Genomic DNA, 22,688 nt, shown 5'->3' with positions numbered 1-22,688 from the left:
TAAAATCTTAAAAAAAAAAAAAAAACTTGATCTACAGGAAAAGGCTGTTAGGTGAAAGACTCAAGGCAATCTTTCTTCCTTTTCTGAAAGCCTGTGCCCCCTAATTTTTCTTTCTACAATGTCTTCTGTCTGAAGTTTAGTCATAAAATCTGTTCCCAACAGAAGAGAAAAATGAGGACATAATGGTATGATCTGTGCTTCCTGCCAAGGTCGCTACTTCTGTGATGGAGGCACTTTGTACCCTGTTGGTTATTGGATTACAGCCTCTGTTCCTGTCTGCATCCACCAGGGAACCCAGTGCCCTGCCTTGATTTCGTGACCTTTCTGTTTACACTATTTCCCCCTCCGTGCTATGTTTTCCTCTGAGCTATCAAATACTTCTAATTCCTATCCTCAGCCTCTGTGCTTCCTGCCAACTCCCAGAGGCAATCAGGACACTCCTCACCTCTTTGACTCTGAACGCCTTACTTCCTGCTCATTTAACTGTTTATGTGTATGTGTACCACACACACACACACACACACACGTCTGTATTTTTTTCTCTGTGTGTGTGTGTATATAAATATATACACACTTTCTATGTAAATATGTATACTGTCTCTTCTAAAATTGAGAAGCTTTGAAACCATAAAACCATTATCCTTTCTCTTAATTACTCAACTCTCTTAACTACTTTTTGTTGTTGTTGTTCTTTTTAATGTAACAACTTTTAACTCATTTAGCGCTAGCCTTTGTATCTGTATTCTTCCAACATGATTCATTTCTGAGTGGAAAGTTTTCAGAAAGCCTTGGTTTTACCTTCTTATAGATTTAAACCTTGTATTTTATTCTATTCATTTGGAATGGACTTTTAAAAAATGAGTTACTAATTTATTAGGCTGAAAGTGATTAAAATTACTCTTATTCTGTTTGCTCCGCTATATATCACATTGTGCTTGAGTTGCTGTTTTTCTCACGTCTTATCCCACTAGAGTGGGTCCTGCGGGCAGGACCAAGGTCTTATATATGTTATACATGCTTAGTGCCTGGCCCAGGGACTAGAATATAGTGGGTGCTTGATAATTTATTGTGTTATAAATGAAAAAAATCTCTTTTTTTACAAGATTTTATTTATTTATTCATGAGAGATGCACAGAGAGAGGCAGAAACATACACAGAGGGAGAAGCAGGCTTCCTATGGGGAGCCTGATGTCGAACTGGATCCCAGGACCCCTGGATCACCCCCTGAGCTGAAGACAGATGCTCAACCACTGAGCCACCCGGGTGCCTGAACTTTTCTCATTCTTTAAAAAAAAAACACTTTTTCTTAATTTTAGAGGAATTTGTGTTATAGAGATATAATCTTAAAATATAGAAAATTTAAATCGGTGTAATATGAATTATTGCCTCCATGATACCTGATACCATAAATATAGTTTTAAATATAAATTTAAATATTTTATTTCATTTATTTTCTAAAATGCATGAAATGCTAATGTCTCATTTTTATTAAGTTCTATTATCTTGGTTACTTTGTAAGTAAAATGCCAATTAATTTATTATATCATAGTAGTGGCAATTAATTTATTATTTGAATTTTCTTCTTTGCATTTCATCCACATCTTCACATCTTTCTTTTTTTCTTTTCAACCTAGCATTTTATTGTTTATTTTTTTAAATTTTATTTAAATTCACTTAATTAACATAGAATGTATCCTTAGTTTCCGAGGTTTATTCAACAGTTGCATATAACACCCAGTGCTCATTATATCCCAGGCCCTCCTTAGTGTCGATCACCCACCTCCCCTCCAGCAACTGTCGGTTTGTTATGCTAAGTGAAGTCAGCCAGTCAGAGAAAGAGAATTATCATATGATTTTACTCATTTGCGGTATTTAGGAAACAAAACAAAGGATCATGTGGGAAAGGAGGGAAAAATAAAATAATATGAAATCAGAGAAGGAAATAAACCATTAGAGACACTTGACTATAGGACACCCACATCTTTCTACACTTACTAATGCCACTGCTCTTTCTTCTTCCTTTAATTTTTATTATTAATATCACCACATTAAAATAAAATGTAAGCATTTCTTACTTCCAATAGTTCTCACTTGATGAATTTTTAATTATAAAATTCAGTTCTAAATAGGAGAATATATGCAAATAATAAACCCTGACCATTTTTACATACACCTCATAAATGTCATTAAGATAATAAGTAGACTAAGATAATAAGTTCCACACGTGCCTTCTGAGAGAGAGGAAGTGGAAAGTTTAAAGACACTTGGCTTCAAATCCAGCTCCGACATTTTATAGCTGTGTGATCTTCAGCAGTTACTTCTTTTCAGTTTCCCCATTAGGAAAGTAGAAAAAGAGACCTCAATTGGTTGCTAAGAGAGTTAATGGTATTAAAATATGCAAAGTACCTAAGACATTGTAAACAATATTTTATTATTAATTCTCTACTCTTCATTGTATCTTTTTATGTGTTTTTATCAGACACCTAACTATACATACTAGAATTTGATTTTAAAATGGAGAGGAAAGCTATGTTTAAATAATCTATTCAAAATGACTTGTTTCCCTATAACTAATGTAGGATATTGATTGTTCACAACTTCATGTATTTTTTTAAGATTTACTTAATTATTTTAGAGAGAGAAAGAGCAGGGGGGAGGGGGCAGAGGGAGAGGGAGAAAGGGAGCCCCACTGGGGCTTGATCTCAGGACCCTGAGATCATGACCTGAGCCGAAACCAAGAGTTGGCTGTTTAACTGTGCCACCTGGGTGCCCCCAGAACTTAATGTTTTTATGTAAGAGTTTGGTATTTTATAGATAAAAAATGAAACATATATGCTCATATGTGCATCAAGGTATTATTTCTATTTACAAATGACTTTGTAAAACTGAGGAAATTTACTTAGAGAACACCAGTGCACTTCTTGCATTGAGTGGAAGGTACAGGCACAACCAAATCTATGTGGAATCAGAGCAGAGAGTGTCTGTTGTAGTAACTTTGAAGTTCTTAAAAGCCTGGACATTTTTAAAGAATTTTGGCTCTACATTATTTTAAATGTCAGCATGACTAATTCTTATTTTGCTTAATGACATTTCAATTCCATGAGTGTGGCACATGATATGACCTGACTACTCCAAAGCCATTTGCAATCTCTCTTTCTTAGGTTCCACTACCATAGAAGCTCCATAGTTGGAGTTCCAAGTATTCATGTTCCTACACTCACTGCCAGATAAGAATGACCATGTGACCCAGTAATACACAAAAAGATTAGTTTGAAGTCACTGTGCTTACTTACCTGCTGAAAAACTTAAAAAGGGACATTTATAAACTACCCTTTGGCTTTTCCTTACCCATTTCTTCCTGCTTCTACTGGGAAGCGGATGTATACTTGCTAATGCAACAGCCATCTCACAACCTTGAGACAACATCTGTAAGCACCTACCTGTACATGCCGAAAATAACTGAAGAAAAAAAGGAGAAAGTTCCTTGAAGCACTGGACTATGAAGCCCTGGCTACTCTCTGTCCGAAATAAATGACCCTTTTTGTCTAAGTGCCTAAACAGATTTTTGGTTGCTTAAATCTGAATCTAATCCTACTGATACAAGTTTCCACTTGACCACGGAAGACTTTAAAAAAAAGAAATTCTCAATTTTCTCAAGGGAGGTACATAACTAGTGTTTTCTATACATATTGAAGTGGAATTATAATTTATCACATAAAATGGATAATTAAAACATGAGGACATACTTCTCTTCCAGATCTGATTGAAAAAGCCCACACAGAACACTTGCTATATGATATATCATCTGCAGTTCCCCAGCATAAGCATCATCTGATAACTTATCTGAAATCTAGAATCTCAGGATTCCTCTGCTTCACCTATGCAGAATCTGCAAATTAAATGTGATTCCCAGGTGATTCATATGTATGTTAAAGTTTTTAGAATGCTATGTGAATTGTGATCTCTTTGAAATGAAAAAAAATAATCTTTAAAAAATTTATCTTTTATATCTCTATTTCCTAGTACAATGCCTAAATAGAGCATAATAAGGCCAGCCAAATATTTGATGAATGAAACATAATACTGGCTCAGTGTCAATCATTAAATTTTATTATAGATTTGATTATCAGAAATCTAACCATTTTTTTTGCAAAGGAGAGCTTGTGGCTATGAGGAAATGAGTAATGGGACAGAATGATGTAAAACAGGAAAACTGGTTGAAAAGTTACAAAGCTTAGGATGAAAAAAAACAATAGGCTCTAGTTTTGCACTAAAATGAAAAGTTTTAAGTAATATGGGCACCCCTAAGAGAAAGAGTTAAAGATAGAAAATTGACAAGTGAGTCATAGAGAGATGCCCTTGCCAACATTCACTATTTTTCCTGGAGCCATTTTGATTTATCTATCCTAGGTCGGTAGTTCTCCTATTTGGAAGCATGATGAATCACTTAACTCCTAGGAAAGTTAGGAATGCTATCCCAGGAAAGTACATTTATGCATATACACACACGCGCACACACACACACAAACACACACACACTTCAGACAGTTTTAAGAAGTACACAGAATATCCTCAAGTCTACCGATCAAAGATGCAGTGGACTTCATATACAGAGCCCTTCATGGAGTTTGAATTTTCTACATTACCAATTAGGTAGAATGATCTATTAAATCTAGACATGGCTTAGAAAAATAGATTAAGGCTACCTCCTCACATATCCTAAATCCTAAATTAGTTACCAGTTTAACTTTTGACCGAATGGAAGCATGGTCCTTCTACTAAATTCTGCCGGCATTCTTCTGTAGGCCTGTTGTGACTAAATGAATAAGCCAAGATGGTATAAGAAATGCCCACAGATGTGCTTACATATCAGACTGAGGAACACTTGGACTCTGGCACAAATGAAGTGTACTTATCTTAAAAACATAAAGGATATGTTAGAGAGTTACTTTTAATATTATAGGCTCTTAATGTGAGTATTACAGGTTGAATTGTGTCCCTCTCAAAATATGTTAAAGTCATAAACCCTAGTCCCCAGAGTATGACCTTATTTGAACTAGGGTTGATGCAGATGCAATTAATTAAGATGTAGCCAGACTTAAGTGGAGAGGGCCCTTAATCCTGTATGATTGGTGTCCCTACAAGAAACACAGAGACAGATAGGAGCAGAGAACATCACATAACTGATTGCATGGTTATCTGGCACAATAGGGTTACAGGCAGAGGGAACGGCAAGCACAGAAGCTCCAAGAAAGAAATATATTTGCACATAAGAGGAAGAGAGGTGGCAAGTGTAGCTGGATAGAGTGAGTGAGTGAGAGAGCAACAGGAGATGAGTTTGGAGAAGAAAATTGAGGGAGATGGATGATCCATAGACTGCAAGTCATTGTGAGGATTTCGACTTCTATGTGAGACGTGAGGTCATTGCATGATTTGGTGCAGAGGAGAAACATTATCTGACCATTGTTTTAACATAATCCTTTTGGTCACAGTGTGGGGAACAGACTAAAGATGATCAAGGAAAGACAAAGATATCAGGCAGCGGCCATTCCAATAATTATTGGCTTGGATGAAGTATGTGCTATGGAAGTGGTAAAATTGGTCAGATTCTGAATATGTTTTCAGGGTTTGCTGACAGACTAGGTATATAGTGCAACATAAAGTGAAGAATCAAGAATAGCTTCAAGAATCCTGACCTGAGCAATTAAAAGAATGGAGTTGCCATATTCCCAGAGGGTAACACGGGAGAGGACTGTGGCAGGGAAAGATCAATCTGTTTTGGCATTAAAACTGATGGTTACACATCAATATCTACCCACCTCCTCCTGAGTTGTCATTAATAACCTAGAAAGACAAGCATTCTGATGAATTTTAATGAGAAGCCTTGGGTCAACCAATAGGAGAATTCTCAAAGCAATCCCAAATATTTGACTCTAGGTCCAGGCTGTCACCATTCACTATATGAATAATGCCAAAATGGTAGTCATTCTCTTCTAAGCCTTCATTCCCTGGCAGCAGGAAGGAGTTGATCAGAACCAACTACTCATATCCCTTGAAGGCGTTTTTAATCTAAGTCACTGTTTTGAGGTACTCTTGGAAAAGTCACAGGGCTCTGTGATCTCCAAAGGTAAAATGGAAACGATTAACGCTTACTGTGCCCACCTACCTTCTTTACAGGAATATTGCCCAGGCCAACTCAGATAAAATATACAATGTAATATATGTGCATGGTAGCCATAGTGATACTATTTTGTTGCAAGTAGACACTTTTGAACTATAGTCATTATATTTGGAAGAATGTAAGGTGTTTTGAAAGAATCAGAAAATAAACAGCTCCAAATAAGTTATTTTTACATTTTTTAAAAGATTTTATTTATTTATTCATGAGAGACACACAGAGAAAGGCAGAGACAGACATCTGCTAGAGGGAGAAGCAAGCTGAACCAGGATCACGCCCTGAGCTAAGCTACTCAGGCGTTCTAGTTATTTTTACATTTTAAGGCAAAGACAATTAGTAACCTTTTCCCACTGAATAGAAAATGTTAATAAGATGAACAGGTTTTGAAGGGGTGTCTGGGTGGCTCAGTGATTGAGCATCAAATTTGGCTCAGGTTGGGATTCCAGGGTCCTGGGATTGAGTCCCACATCACGCTTCCTGCAGGGAGCCTCTTTCTCCCTCTGCCTGTGTCTCTGCCTCTCTCTGTGTCTCTCATGAATAAATAAATAAAATCTTAAAAAAATATATGAACAGGTTTTGACAGCAGAACAATAAGATATTCAAGGATAGCATATCTTCTGCAGTTCTTGGAGGGTGCACATCTAGGCCATAGCAAATAGAAATCAAACAGCAAGAGCAAGAAAAACATTTGCATAGTATCTGTCCACCTGAACTTTGAGAACATGTGAAGGGGTTGAACTAACTGCAAGAGATATTGGGTACAAAACAAGGAATCATAGTCTCCTGTGGACCACTGGAGACAAGTGTAAGTGTGGATTCATAGGACACATAGAAAACTATGGAAGAGGTGGAAGAGAAACAAGATCAAGGAGAGGAAAGAAGGGATTTTGGCCTTATCCAAAAGGGACCTATCCACAAGTGATCCATGTATTACATCAGCTTCAAAATAAAAATGAATTCAAAGTGTTAGAAATATAAACAGAGGTATGTAAGGGTCCTGTGTATGTGTGCACATGTACATACTGTATATCACTGGTTCTTAGCCCCATATAATTGCTAGACATCCCATTCTTACAAGTTCCAGGTATTCAAACACGTCCCCAGGAATGTTTCACTGAAACTCATTTCAGCTAATCCACAGCATGAGATATTTTTCTCCCTGCTCTCTAGACAGGGTCACTTTCTGTTGGGTCACACTATATCTTCTGGGCTTTGCTTCCACTTAGTGCTGGTATCTCCAGTAATCCTGTCTGGCATTTCTACCTCTATTACGCAGAATAAACTCTCTTTCTGGCATTTCTACCTCTATTACGCAGAATAACCTCTCTTTCACAACATCCAGAGTTTAGCCTCCTCAGGCTATGCCATTGCCATTCCTGTTAGAAGGCCTTGAAACAAGGAAGGTATCAGTACCTATCATATTGTTTGCAAGATGGCAAGAGAAGATTTTTGCAGAACCTCCAAGTGATAATTGTACCATGTTCTATATAAGAGTAACAGAAATGCCCCTATGTGTGTCTTCTCATTCAAAGAACAAAATACTGCAAATCACAAAATAATGTTTGATTTAGTTCACTTTAATTTAGAAAATTAATTAATTACATATGTCATAAAAATAAATCAAGGAAGAGACATACAAATTAATCAAGATCAAATGGGATGTTGAATTTTTTAATGCTGGGAATCACTAAATAATATAATAATATTATTATTTCCCATATTTATTTTCAACATCATAAAACATGAAAATAAAGTTTGTCATCAGGTCAAAAGCTTTTAATCAATTCAGACTACATTTCAGAGTGCCACTGTGAATTGCCTGCACCAGCTGTTTTGCAGCTGCAGTGAATTTGACATGCTCTGGAATCACCATGGAATGCTTCAAATCCTTTGGAAATACAGAGTAAAGCCTAAGGAATAAAAATTGTAGTCTGCCATGCTGGACAAAATCAGGGAAGACATATTTTAGAGAGTATGTGAATATAATTATTTTAGAAAATTCCAAATATGAGTAGCTGTAGTGTCTAGGAGATATAATTTTATACATATGTGTGTATATATATATATATATATATATATATATATCATACATTCTGATGATACCACTTTTCAATGATTTATTACAACTTTTTTCAAATAGAGAAAAATTGAAATAATCTTAAGGTGAATACCATCCATTTACCACCTATTATTAACATTTTACTATATTTGCTTTATCACATCTATGAGTCCATCAACTTGTCTTATTTTCTATAAAGTTTTGATACTTTCTTAAATTTACATAATACAGAAGTACATGATTTATAAGAGTCAAATGTAATGTTCCAGAATATGACTGTTAGTTCCCAATCTGAATTATTATGGATATTTAACATCAGAAGAAACCTGTAATATCCCTTTACTGTAAGCACCTTATTTTTCAGCTATAGAAATTAAGGCATATTAATCTGAAAGAGTTTGAGTAAGAGCACCCATCTGCTTACCTGACTAATTAGTAACTAAACCAAGCTAGGATCCTTACTCTGTATTTTACATAAACATGTACTTGGAAAGTAAGTGAAAGCTCTAAAGTGTTAATAAGATGAGGAGAATCATTGAAGCATGTTCTTTGTTAGAAAATTGAAGTGAGGGATCCCTGGGTGGCGCAGCGGTTTGGCGCCTGCCTTTGGCCCAGGGCGTGATCCTGGAGACCGGGGATCGAGTCCCACGTCGGGCTCCCGGTGCATGGAGCCTGCTTCTCCCTCTGCGACTATCATAAATAAATAAAAATTAAAAAAAAAAAAAAAAAGAAAACTGAAGTGATTTTAAGTTAATAGAACAATGCACAGTTGAATTAGTGGTGAGATTTCAGGAGGAAGTGGAGCTAAGTGAGTTAAGAGCTGAACATCTACAAAAATCCTCCCACTGTGTAATCAAAACAACAACAATAACAATGACGATGATGACAAACCCTGCTAAAACAGCTCGAATTCTAGCATCAATATTGTATGTGTGCCCAGTTTTCAAACTGATGGAAAGTCACGGGGATGAAGAATTGAAGCCTGAGTATTGGAAGTGCGGAATTTGAGTGGGAAGCAGTGGATCTGCTGCTTCAGATCCAGTTTGACAAACTCATAGACTGTCACAACCGGCACAGTTTGGAGAGCAAGGAGGAATATGAACTGTAGCTTACACACTCTCTTGAATCCATTACTGAAAGAGTTCTTAAAATTAACTTGCATGTTTCCCACAATGGAATCCTCATTGTGTTCAGCCACATACTTACCTGAGCTGCAACTCTGTTTAGACAATGAATGTGACACAATGTAATTTCTTGTTGCTTTTACATTTTTATGTTTTGACACAATTTTTAAAAAAGAGTTTATTAAAAGAGAGAAAGAGCAGGACCTGTGCAAGCAAGCAGGGAGAGGGGCAGAGGCAGAGGAAGAGAGGGAATCTCAAGTCTGTGGAGTGAGTGTGGAGCCTGATGTGGGGCTCGATCCCATGACCCTGAAATCATGTGGTGAGCTGAAATCAAAGGTCAGGTGCCTAACAAACTGAGCCACTCAGGCACCCCTGACAGATTTTTAAAAGGAAATTTGAGAACGGTGAGTAAATATATATTAGAAAATTGTTAGAATTCATACTTCAATGTTACTAAGGCAGCAAATGAAGGTTTTTCCCTTTTCTCCTTCTTCTTCCTCTCATATCCTTTAAAATTTTTCTTCTCCAGGGTTATTTCATCAGTTCCAGCTAAGTGACTAATATGTTTTCCATGAGACTACAGTTTTAATGATTTAGAATTCTTAATAACTTACTGGGAAACAATTAAAATTTAGCTTCTGGAGCCCTACCCTAAAAGATTCCAGTCTTTTATGTTTTTAACAAACTTTCCAGGTAATTTTTAAGTGATGAACAATTTAAAACTACCAGTTTGTAGAATTCTACATTAGAAGTCAAGATGTCTTGGTTCTAGTTCTGGCCCAATGATTATTGATTTGTTGAGTGGCCCTATGGCTCTGCTTACTTCTAGAATTTATTCCCCCTGTAGATAGAAGATAGTAAGCCCACGTATGAAGATAAAACAAAATTTATTTTTATCTTATAGAGTTCTTTCTTGGCACTATAAATAATACAATAATAATGATCTTGTAGGAAATTAGCAAAACTTAATCATCTATTTAGAAACCTGATATAATATCTAATACTTAGTAGTGCTCAATAAATGATAGTTATTGTCATATTTATAAGATTTTTTTTTATTTTTTCAAGTTTTTATTTAAATTCCAGTGAGTTAACATTCAGTGTTATATTAGTTTTAGATGTAGAATTTAGAAAGAATTTTTTTTTTATATTATTAAGAAACAGGCATTAAACTCATCTGCTATACAAGACTGGCCCTTTAAAGTGCTGAATTGACTAAAATATGTATGAATAGTAGGATCATCATCTCTCTAAGTATTCCATTGATCATAGTTTTATCAGATTACTCACTCATTTTAGGGTACCATAAATGAGGGACATGTGTTGAGTCTTTATGTTATCAGTAAGGCTTCCAGTCCACGGTAGGCCATTAGTAGTTAAGTTGGAGAGTCAAAAGTTACACACGTCTTTTTTACTGCATAGGGATCAGCACTCTTAACCCTTTCCTTGTTCAAAGATTAAGTATACCAATTAGTGACATAAACAAATTTCTTGTTAGTGACATAAACAAAATTTCCTTTACACCATGAAGAGTAACTATTAGCACCCCAGCTTTCTCTCTAAGAATGAGAAAATGGATATGAAAACCCTTGCTCACTAGTACATGGTTAGTAAATTAAAAGGCTGAGATTCAAGCCCATGATTTTGAGTGGAAATCTTGTCTGTTTTTCTTTTTTTCTTTTAAAGATTTTTATTTATTTATACATGAGAGACACAGAGAGAGAGGCAGAGACACAGGCAGAGGGAGGAGAAACAGGCTCCATGCAGGAAGCCCCATGAGGGACTCAATTCTGAGACTCTGGGACCACACCCTGAGCCAAAGGCAGATGCTCAACCACTGAGCCACCCAGGCACCCCTTGTCTGTTTTTCTTTGGTTGCTCATCTGTTTTTATTTTTGTTGTTTCTGTTTTGTTCTATTCATAATACTGGTAGTACTAGATGTGAAGTTCATAATAGCAACGACAGTGAATGTAACCAAGACCTTCAATGTAATTGTACTTTGATCAGAACTCCTCACAAGAATGTAAGACCATGCACTTGTATTTTCCCCTCTGAAAATGTTTCCTGTCTTTTTTTTTGTTCTTAGTACATTTTCTAAATTAATATCCATTACCTTACAAGAGATTGAAATGATTGCGGTAACAATTTCTTCCACTGAAACGATCTTATACACATACACAGAGGCATTAACCATTTCATTTTGTGCAGAGACCAGTTTTCTGTGACTTTAGATTTACTTAAATCCAAATATCAATTTGATGAGATATAAGCTAAAATCAGTAAGTGTCAGGTACAAGAAACAGCATGTCAACCGAGTTCTGCTTGTTCTACTGCTTCCCTAGAGAACACTTAACAAGATTTATGCCATAATTTTACTGTAGAGGGTTGGCTTACAAAAGGTCTTTTCTATACCAAAACACAAAAAGTATATTCACCTTGGGAAAACATAAAGATCTATCTCCAGAAGCTATTTCCAGCTGGTCTTCCCTAACCACAGCTCAGTGATTAGACCAAAGATACATGTTTTATGCTAAGATCTAGCAAAAGTCCAAACTTTGAAAGTAACATCTGCAGAGAAGTTGCAAGCCAACATAAAAACATGTTCATTGTTATTGAAATTTTGAAGCTTGCGTTCTTTTGAATTTTTCTGCTTCAGTGGGTATTCTTTATTCATAACCTCTCCAAGGCATTTTCTTTGGAACACAATAGGATGGTTCGTATTCTATTTTTTTTATTCTCATAAATTATTTGTTAGTTGTCAAAGTCTAAAGTTCTAAAGTGATGTTTTATTTCCTTTTACACCTACTCACCTAAACCTTCAATTCCAAAAGGAAGCTGCTGGAAAGTTTATACACCTACCTTTCTAAAGAATTGGTTAATAAAACACTGATTGGATTTCTTAAGGTCCATGTGATATATCTGACTATATTTATGTGATTCAGGTAATTATACTTGGCCTAAATGTCAGAGATTAACAAATGTGACTCAGGGAGTCTTGTTTTAGAAGAAACTTAGAACTAGTTGATTGTCATGTCTTAAGATAGGTTTCACCAAAGTTATCCCATTTGACTCACTTTAATTCATTCAACAAGTGTGGACTTTGTGCTTACCCCCTACCAAGAGTTATGGGGACTACAAAGGAAATAGAAGTCAAGGTCGATTTAAGGAACTTAAAAAACACAATAACGGATACTTGTTTTTCAACAATCAAGACACGGGAAACATCTTGAAACAAACAAAAAAAACAATTCATATCCTTATGAATATCACACCCCAATGATGAAATGCCAAGTGCACTATACAGAAAATAAATATAAAAGGAAGACTGATGTTCTTTAGTTCTAATAAAAAACCTCAGTGGTTTAATTCCATTTTTTAATGTTCAAGAAGAATTAGTAAAACATGTTCTATATAATTCATTAGTTATCTTTACTCAAAAATGCTTCCTCAGTAAATATTTAATTAGAAACTTCTTTGGAGAAAAATTTTCAGTATTAAGTAATTAGACAAAAAGCATTTTATACAGCTATTGAAAAACAAAAAGGACTTTTCCCCCTCTACTTCATACGTATATGTAATTTGCAAGAGTGAAAAGGGAAAACCCAGGCAGGGTTTAATGAACTCTTCTTCATTCTGTGATATTATAGTATTAAGGCTTTCTGCTGGGTTTTCACTTTTCACAAGAGGACAAGTCTGAGGTGGAAATCATCTATTTTTTCTAACCACACCTTGGCATGCCAGTAATTTAGTCTCCTGATTTCTCATACAAAGGAATGACTAAGAGATTGATTTGAGAGGTAGCAGGGAAACAAATTGGTCTCTGGCTGTATTTCTCAATAAGAGTCTTACATTTCCTTATGAAAATATCTGCAAACATTAGACATCTGTTTAGTTTTGCCACCTTCAATGTTCTGCTTTATTCATTCTCACTCAAGTCCAAAGTCAATCTCTTCTATTGTGCTTGGCTTTTGTCAGATAAGAATGACAAGTAAGGAAGGGATTATCTCTCGACTTCAAATCTCCTTTTGCCATAAACACACACAGACACATGCAGGCATGCACGCACACACACATTTACACCCCTCATATACCAAGAGATAATTTTAGAACTTAATTATTTTCTCGCCTTTACCACGCCTAAAACTTCCCGTAAGGAAAAAAGTTGATACATAGATTCTTAGTAAAATATGACTGAAAAATCCAAATTCCTTACTGTTCAGTCATTAGATTTGAATTACACTTCTTTAAAACAGGGACCTTGTCTGTTTTACTCACTGCTATATCTTCAGGGTGTAGGGCAATGACTAGCATTTAATACATGCTCAATAAATGTTTGTTGAATGAATACATGCGTTCAAAATAAAGTCTTTTGGCAAATTGAGCAACTCAGGGCATCAGGGGAAATGTCTTTTTGTTGTCCCTGAAATACTTCTTTCAAGGCTGTGTATAATTTTATATAGGGCCACACATGTAGTGAGTGTCCTTTCTTGTCAGCTGCCTGCCTCACTTCTCCATCCTCATATTAGGGTATAAATCTTCACCTCTACCCTAAATCTAAACACAGACCTGATAAACCTTCCTGGGAATATTAGAAATGCAGTGTATTAGGTGAGTTTTGACAAAGAATGAAGATGAGTGCCACAACCCCACCTAGCCTCACAACTACTGAGGATTAGGCCCTAAAGCAGCACAGAAGAAATTTTTGTGGGGGTGCATGTGATTGATAAAGGAAAAGTGGCTCGGCTCTCTGTTTCTCCTAGAAGCACAGATATAAAGTCTTCTAAATATTTAAATAATTGTATACAGAGAGAGAACATAAGGCAGGGATAAATCTGATTTAAATGCTTATTTTTGTGCCACTGGCTCTTGATTTCTGAGTTGGAGGAGCCAGAGAGAAGAAAATATTAAAACATCTGATACAGTTGACCTCCTGTGCTATATGAGAAACCTTTACTATTGCTGTGTAAAAGCAGTAAATAGTCACAGGACTGGCAGGGACTCACAAAATAGTCCTTTATTTCCATACTGACTCGGGATGAGATCCACCCTCCTACACCACTATGCAGCTTCTAAAAAACAAAGATACTAACATTAAAGTTCAGTATTTCCTGGTTTGTGTTGCAGCCATGTAAGCCAAATTTTCCATAACAAATTCCAATCTGGAGTGTCTATTCATCATACACATACGTGTGTGTGTGTGCATTTATATGTGTGTGTATGTGTGTATATAGATGTGTAGAGCCTTCTGTCCAAACTAGCTTTTAGTCAGGTGCTGACACTCGCTCCCCGAACTCTGCATCATCTGAGAATTGACAGCAGAAATTCTTAAATGAAACCATTTCACATGCACAATGCAAAGCCTTGAAATCACTGTGTGTCTGTGTCTTCTTTTGTCAAGGGGAACACAGCATGTTTGTAAACATGTGGCATGGAAAGAAGAGCCAGGCAACGACAGCAAGCCCATGGCCCACCAATTTCCTGTTTGTCTCTGACATTATGTTACCCCTGGCAACTAATGGGGGAAATAATCTCCAAGAGAGCAGCACTTCTTTTCCTTATTATAAGTTCAGAGTTTGGCAAGTAAAATAAATTAAAACCTTCTAACTGCCTTCTTAATTGCCAAAAAGCTTTTATGTCCCCATTCCCTTCTTCATTAACTTTCTTCCTTTCTTCCCTCTTGAAATAGGAGAAAAAGCAATAGAAATAGACACCTAGATAGAGATAGAAAGATAGATGAACAGAAAGAGGGGATAGGGAGAGGGAGTTCTCTTTCAGTATTTTGATCTGCTCAAAACTATAATGCATTGAGTTTATGTAGGAGGAACTTTTGATAAAAATTGCACAATACCTGCAGAGCTACAGTGAATCAACTTCATTTTAATTATAAAAAGTGACATAGCTGGGTAGATCAATGTGTCTTGCATGACTTTTTTTATCATACAGACAAAACCAAGTCACATAAATCCATTCATTCATTCAGTTGGCACTTGCTGTAAAAAATAGAAAGTATTATGTTGGATGTGTACATTTTTACTTTATCCCCTTTTAAGTAGAGTTGAAGTTACTGGGAAATGGAATACTGAAAAGGTGAGATAACTTGCCCTTGGTCACATTATGGTGAATTCAGGGCCTGTTCTATTTGATCCCAAAGCTGGCATGGCCCGCACGCTATTCATTCTCTTCATATTGTGATGTGTAGTGTCTGAAGTAGTGCAGAGATAAAATGAGAGAGATTTTAAGAGGAGTACACCAAAATAAGGAAATTATCACTAAGAAATTGAGCAATTAAGTATTTTATTTACTGTTCTTTTAATGAGCAATAGCCAAAAAAAAAAAAAAAAAAAGGAAGGAAGAAAGGAATCCTCTGACTCAAAGGACAGAGTCAGAGGTCATTTGATTGTTATCATTCCAAAGACCATGGCGACTACAATGCATAGCAAAAATTAAAATACCCTGAAATTATAAGATTGTCTATGATAGACATGTGGTAGAGATTTCCCCCTATATAGTTGTCCCCTTATTTACAGGGGATATGTTCTAAGACCTTCAGTAGGGCAGCCCGGGTGGCTCAGCGCTTTAGTGCCACCTTTGGCCCAGGGTGTGAGCCTGGAGACCAAGGATCGAGTCCCACAACGGGCTCCCTGCGTGGAGCCTGCTTCTCTCTCTGCCCCCCTCTCTCTCTCTCTCTGTGTCTCTCATGGATAAAAAAAAAAAAAATAAAATCTTAAAAAAAAAAGACCTTCAGTAGATACCTGAAACTGGGTAAAATTGAACCCCATGTATTCAATGGGCTCTTGAGCAACAACAGTTTTAACTGCACAGGTCCACTTATACATGGATTTTTTTTATAGTATAGTACTGTAAATGTATTTTCTTTCTCTTCCTTATAATTTTCTTAACATTTGTTTTCTCTAGCTCACTTTATTGTAAGAATATAGTTTATAGCACATATAACATGCAAAATATGTGTTATCAACTGTTTTCAGTAAGATTTCTGCTCAACAATAGACTGTTTAGTAGTTAAGTTTTGGGGGAATCAAACGTTATATGCAGATTTTCGACTGTGTGGAAGTTTGATACCTCTAACCCCTACATTGTTGAAGAGTCAACAGTACTATGTTTTTTCCCATACATAACTACCTATCATAAAGTCTAGTTTATAAATTAGGCACGGTAAGTGATTAATAACAATAACTAATAATAAAATAAAACAATTATAACAATGTACTCCAACAAGAATAATGTGAATGTGGTCTCTTTCTCTCAAAATATATTAATATACTGTACTCACTCTTCTTCCTCTTGTGATGGATGATATAAGATGATAAAATGCCTACATGATGAGATGAAGTGAGGTGAATGATGTAGGCATTGTGACATAGTATTAGGCCATGTCAGAAGGAGAATCATCTGCCTCTAAACCCAGTTGTCCACAGATAACTGAAACCACAGAAAGCAAAACCATAGATAAACTGGGGAACTACTGTATTTGACAGCTGTATAACATTAGTAATCCTGTATACATTTTTTAAGATTTTTATTTATTTATTTATTAGAGACAGAGAGAGAGAGAGAGAGAGAGGCAGAGACACAGGCAGAGGGAGAAGCAAGCTCCACACAGGGAGCCTGATGTGGGACTCGATCCCGGGTCTCCAGGATCACACCCTTGGCTAAAGGCAGTGAAAAACCGCTATGCCACCGGGGCTGCCCCCGGTATACATTATTAATGATGATATGTAGAGCTGAGACTTTCTAAACTATTGGGGGGAAAGAAGTCGTGTTTAACAATACTAAAAGACTAAATTCTCTTCCTATTTTCTTTTTAGAAAATAGTACAAAATTATAATATAAAAAAATACACAGAAAAAATTAGGCAAGACAATAAATAAAACTATTATGCTTTTCCTGGCATTTTGATGCTTACTGTATTTATAACGTTGGAAAAATTTGGAATTTTTGCAATTCTTTCCATGATTTTTTGATGGATCTCCAATTGTATAACCTTCCATATTGACAAAACCTGGATTCAACCCTGTAGGACAGGGAACTAAAATAATTGACCTTATTTTTCTAAGAAGTTTACATATTTATTCCAAGTCAAATTCAGTTACCAAAAATAAAGGATTGTTTAAATTTTTCCTTTTTATTTTCATTAGATTCTACCAAGGTGAAGGACATTTAGATAGTTGTTCATTACATGGTACTTCTGTTCTGCTGCTTCGTGGCCTGACAAACTAAATCCAAGCAATTGGTTTAGAAATATGCAATGACTCAGTTTTGCCATCTATAAAGTGACAGAATGAATTAGATGGTCTACTCCCTTTCCTTTGGTCTCCTTGGTTATACATTTTGCTAAGTGAGAAAAAAAAGAGACAAATACTCATCACAAATAATATATAACCACTATATAGTATATATCTCAATTTAGGACAGACTTCAACTCTTTGTGGTTTAATCGCAGAAATAATGTGGTACCTGTGATACATGCTTCACAGGGAAATTCAGAGGGTTGGTAATATAATACCAATAAAAGGGCCTGGAAAAAAAGTAGCCCCTAAGAGTGAGGTGTCCTGAGCAAATGGGATTATTCCAGAATGGCTGCAGTCCCGTAGCTTCATGAATAATCCTTTAAAAGCAAAAAGATAAACCCTTGAGGTTAAGTTACAGCTTGATGAAATACTTGAAATGACCAAAGTTGGAATTCCGACATTGTATTTCAGAGATATGGAACAGCTACAACCACCATTTCTTATACTTGTCCAGAATAATGTCTTATTTTCTGTCCTCTCTCCATAAATTAGAACTTCTTAGGCTAAGCAACTTTTTGTATAAGTGCTACAGGCATAACACGGTGGCTGCCAGCAGATAAAAGAGGTGCTGAATATGTTTTTATGCACCACTGGCCATAGACTCAAATTTTTAGTTTTTTTCTGTGTCTTTCCTACCTCCTTTCCTTTCCTACCTTTGTTAAAAGAACAAAAGACAGAAGTTAACATTTTAAACATTTACTCATAAAATGGCAAAACTGAGAACAAATGTCAAGGCGTAAAATAATTTAATATGCTTTAAATCTCACCAACCATTGCAAATGTAAATTCTGTTCTGATTCATTCAAGGCATTTTCCTAAATTCAAAGTCCTGTGGAGACACAGTCTGGACTCCTGGTACTTTGGTGCCTTGGAACAACTTTGACAGAAATAGCCCTCATAGAAAACTGACTCTGAACTTCCTTGGGAGGTTTCTAAGGGCCACTCCCAGCTGATGGGAGGCAAGGCATCCCATTGCCTCCTGAGGACTCCTGAGAAGTTCTTAGCTCACTTGGCCAAGGTTTCCAGATTTTTGCATCTTTCTGCTCACGTGGCCTGAGGAAGAAAAGAAATATCCACTTCAGTAGATAAATCTTTTCAGAAGGCAATACTGTCCAGATTTACCCAAACCTCTCAGGGATTTTCCTTCTGGTAAGGTGTTTACTTCCTGTTTCTTCTAATTTCTCTACATCTCTAAGAAATTCTGTCCTTTAAGCTGACTAACTGGCATAAAAGCGAAATATACACTAAACTACCTTCTTTTATAAGCTCTTCAAGTTTTTTTCTTTTTAGAACGCTTTCCTCCCAGAAGCTTCTAGCACTTACGTCTTAAAGGGACCTTAGATTTTAATCAGAGCCTTTATTTTAAAAAATGATTGAACAGCATACTCGAGTTTTGAAGGGTTTATGGAAGTTTCCTCTCTTAACTAAAGAGCCCTTAGTCTAAACAAAAACTCAAATACCAAGATTTTCTTGATAAGTAGAAAAATTACATTGCTAGAAAGTCTTTAAATTCTACTGGTAATACAACTCCTTCACAGCACAATAAAATGAATATTTCTAGGGATATTCTGTTATGAAAATAGGGTTTCCTTTTGTCTTTCTTGATAAGCATGTACTGTTTTGATAGTTCTTGGTCAGAGAAAGGCAGTTACATGTATGGATATAATTTTCTTTGATGCAAATTTCTCCTCTGTTACTTTCCCTACCTCCCATTTGCAGTTATGTGTTGCTTTATGAAGCACCTGTGACACTGTTAACTTTATTTCTCCAAATAAATAAGGTCATTTATTCTAGTTCTGCTCCAATAGCTTGAAAAGTTCCCATTAAATACCCAGGTATCTTCCTAATTAAAGCAAATGCTAAACTCTTAAAGTCCCATTGGAAAAGTCCTCTGATGTTTGACACAGTCAGCAAATCAGCAGTGAAGGCTTCTGTTTAAGCTTCCTTAAGCTACAAAGGCATTTCTTCGACTGTGAGCCAGGTACTTAGGTGGTATAACTTTTCCAAAGAATTCCAGAAGTAACCCTTAGCTTCTTGGGTTGGAAAAATACCTCTTATTTATATGAAGAATCCAAAGCTATAAATGAAACCTAGACTTAGGAAATTATCCTTGGAAGCTTACTGCACAATATTTTGTAGTATACAAACCCAGTTTCAAAGGAAATCCTTGTTAATTGGAAAAAATATCTTCGTGTGATTAGTGAAAATGGTCTAGCCTGAAGTTCTTAAAGGAAGAACATCTCAACTGGTATTTTTTTTTTAACTGATTCAAATAGCCGTGACCTCTGGTATAATTCTGGTTAACAGAGCCAGGCAATTGCTTTTGAATTACCTCTCCACACTAAGTAATCGTGAATAATGTCAGATGTGTTTCTTTTCAGGCTGTTAACAAAGATTCAGGATTCAAAATATGTGAAAGGAGGATGTGTCTGCTTTGGAGTTTTTCCTGCAGGCGAGCCCACTTTTAATTACTTCTATTCTAGCAGTCAGAGCCATGCTTCACATGAAGGAGGCTAATGTTCATGTACCCTCCCAACAGCCTCCTCCTGTCTCATTGTCCTGACTTGCTCCTCATGCCAATCCAGCCTTTATACCCCCACAAAGTTACCATCTGAATATGTGACATTGGGTGGAAGATCTTTAGATGTTCTCAATTTCTCATAGGAAAGGGTTCAAAGTCCTTAACGTGATGTCCCAATCTTAATCTGGTTTGGCTCTTTCCTGCTGGGTCTCTCTACTAATGTGCTGCCCTTGTCTTGGTACCCTAGCACCTGACCAAGTCTAAATACACCCTGATCTCTCCAAACTCTGCTGCTTGACTTGTGCTGAAATTTTATTGTCTGAAAAGCCTTTCAATCCATGGATACCCTTCAGGTATCAGTTCTTCTAACACCTTCCCCAAAGACACCTTCTCAAATAGTCCTACACTTAAAAAAATCTTTCCTTCTTCCACATCACATAGCATTTATAAATATTATGTGTTTATAAAATCTATTCCATGATGCCTTATGTGGTTGTTTAAATATGTTTCTGTCCTTTCTACTGCATCATCATCTAGGATGCGTAGAGCTCTGTATCTTACCCATGCTATAGGATTTTATGACTTCTCCCCATTACTACCTCATCCAAGGCCTAGAAAAGAGGTTTGCATATAGAATTTTAAAAATATTTGCTATTTAATTGAATTATCATTGATAGCTGCTTGTGATGGTAGTTTTCTACGTGTAAATAAAAATTAGAGTACTTGAATACATTAGGAATATTTTGACTCAACAAAAGGAATATTTTGACTCATATGAAAGTATGTTTATGAAGAATATTCTTAGCAAAATTTTCTACTCTCATTTGATTCCCTATAAAGAGTAGAAATCCCGCCCCCTCCCCCCCAAAAAAATAGAAGAGCTGATTGCTGGTAATGCATTGTGCTGATGTATTTAAATGCCATTTGTCTTCAATTTCTGTTTATTTCAAAATAACAAAGTAATTGTAAGAAAAATGTGTACACACACAATACCAAAAATGCAAATATATAAAAGGAATTTCTTCATCCGTTCGGGCTTCTATGACAAAGTACTATAGACTGAGTGACTTACAGACAACAGACATTGTTCCTCACATATCTAGAGACTGAAAATCTCAAGGGAGGGTGACAACATGGTCCAATTCTGGTGAGAACTCTCTTCAGGGTTGTAGATTGCTGACTTTTCTTTGTATCCTCACATGACAGAGAACAAAGGGGAAAAGCAAGTTTTCTTGTGTCTCTTGTAAAGGACACTAACCCCATTCATGAGGGCTTCATCATGACCTCATCTAATCCTAATTACCTCACAAAGGTCCCACCTGTTAATGTCATCACATTAGGTGATAGGCTTTCAACATATAATAAATTTTGGAGGGACACAAACATTCTATCTATAACAGAGAAAAAAGTGGAAATTATGTCTTCTCCCGCTTTTGTTCCCCATTCTTCCTTCCTAGAGGCAAACTTACCAGTTTATTGTGTATCATTACATAGACCCTACCCCCTTTTCTTTCTGTCTCTGAATTGACCATGATGTTTTGTTTCAAAATTAGAACATTTGCTTGATTTGGAAGAAGTGCCAGTTTCCCTTAGTTCATGTAACTACCAGTAAGTTCCTAAAATCCTGGTAAATTCCTAAAATCCTTCAAGTATTACCAGCGAAACAAGTTCTCAGAGTGATGCTCTACATCTTTGTCTTCACAGTCTATGTTCACACATGTAGTTAGATGATATTTGTCCTCTTGCAGAATATCTATAGCAGAAAAATAATAAAATCAATAAAATAACATTACAACATGAAATAAAATTATCTTTTGAATACTATAATCTAGCCAATATAGCACTATATGAGGCTATAATATATAATATGTATATTAATATATAATATGTTATATTAATCCTCACAACAAAGATATTGATTTTTGCCTAATCCATGGACATAGATGCAGAATGAGGTTTAAGATTGTAGGGCTGGCCAGTAATTGAGATGTAATTCAGCATAGGTTTATCAGACTCCAATTTCAAGTAGAATCTCAAATCATGAAATTATATGACTCCATCATTTGGCTCTATCACTTCATAATTATTTTCTTTCTTCCTTCCTTCAGCAGTTAGTATCAAATTATGTCATTTACATATGTTTCAGGTTGCTATAAGATTATTATAATATATATATATTTTAAAAATCCAAGAGTATTTCAAAATAGTTTTTGGAAAAAAAACAACAACAACAAAACTGAAAGTCATCCTTAATATTCCACTCCTTAATTTCAAAGTCCCTAGAGATAAATTAAAAAGTCTCCTGGAAATTCATATGCAATAAATTTGTCCTAAGAATTTCAGGTTGTAGGCTTGTCACAATAGTAGCATGCAAGCTAACTCCTTATGAATACCCTCAAAATTGATAAAGTTAATAAGCATACTCAGAAGATAAAAACTGGTGCAGTGCAGATGAGCTTTTTATTTCCCTGAGTAATTGTCCCAGAGTCCTTTTGA

General features: G+C 35.9%; 1 long non-coding RNA gene across 2 annotated transcripts in view; it reads right to left on the bottom strand.

Moving 5' to 3' along the window:
- The window catches only part of LOC140612061 (uncharacterized), an 81,794-nt gene extending 60,342 nt beyond the window's left edge, over positions 1–21,452 (bottom strand). For both annotated transcript variants that reach the window (XR_012013381.1, XR_012013380.1), the window contains exons 1-2: positions 21,265–21,452; positions 16,654–16,802 (exon numbers count right to left, since the gene is read on the bottom strand). This is a non-coding gene — a long non-coding RNA (uncharacterized lncRNA). The remainder of the gene's footprint in view (positions 1–16,653; positions 16,803–21,264) is intronic.
- Between the last annotated feature and the right edge of the window lie 1,236 nt (positions 21,453–22,688).

This window comes from Canis lupus, chromosome 20 (assembly GCF_048164855.1).
Source record: "Canis lupus baileyi chromosome 20, mCanLup2.hap1, whole genome shotgun sequence".
Taxonomy (NCBI): domain Eukaryota; kingdom Metazoa; phylum Chordata; class Mammalia; order Carnivora; family Canidae; genus Canis; species Canis lupus.
This window is presented reverse-complemented; position numbering and strand designations above follow the sequence as displayed.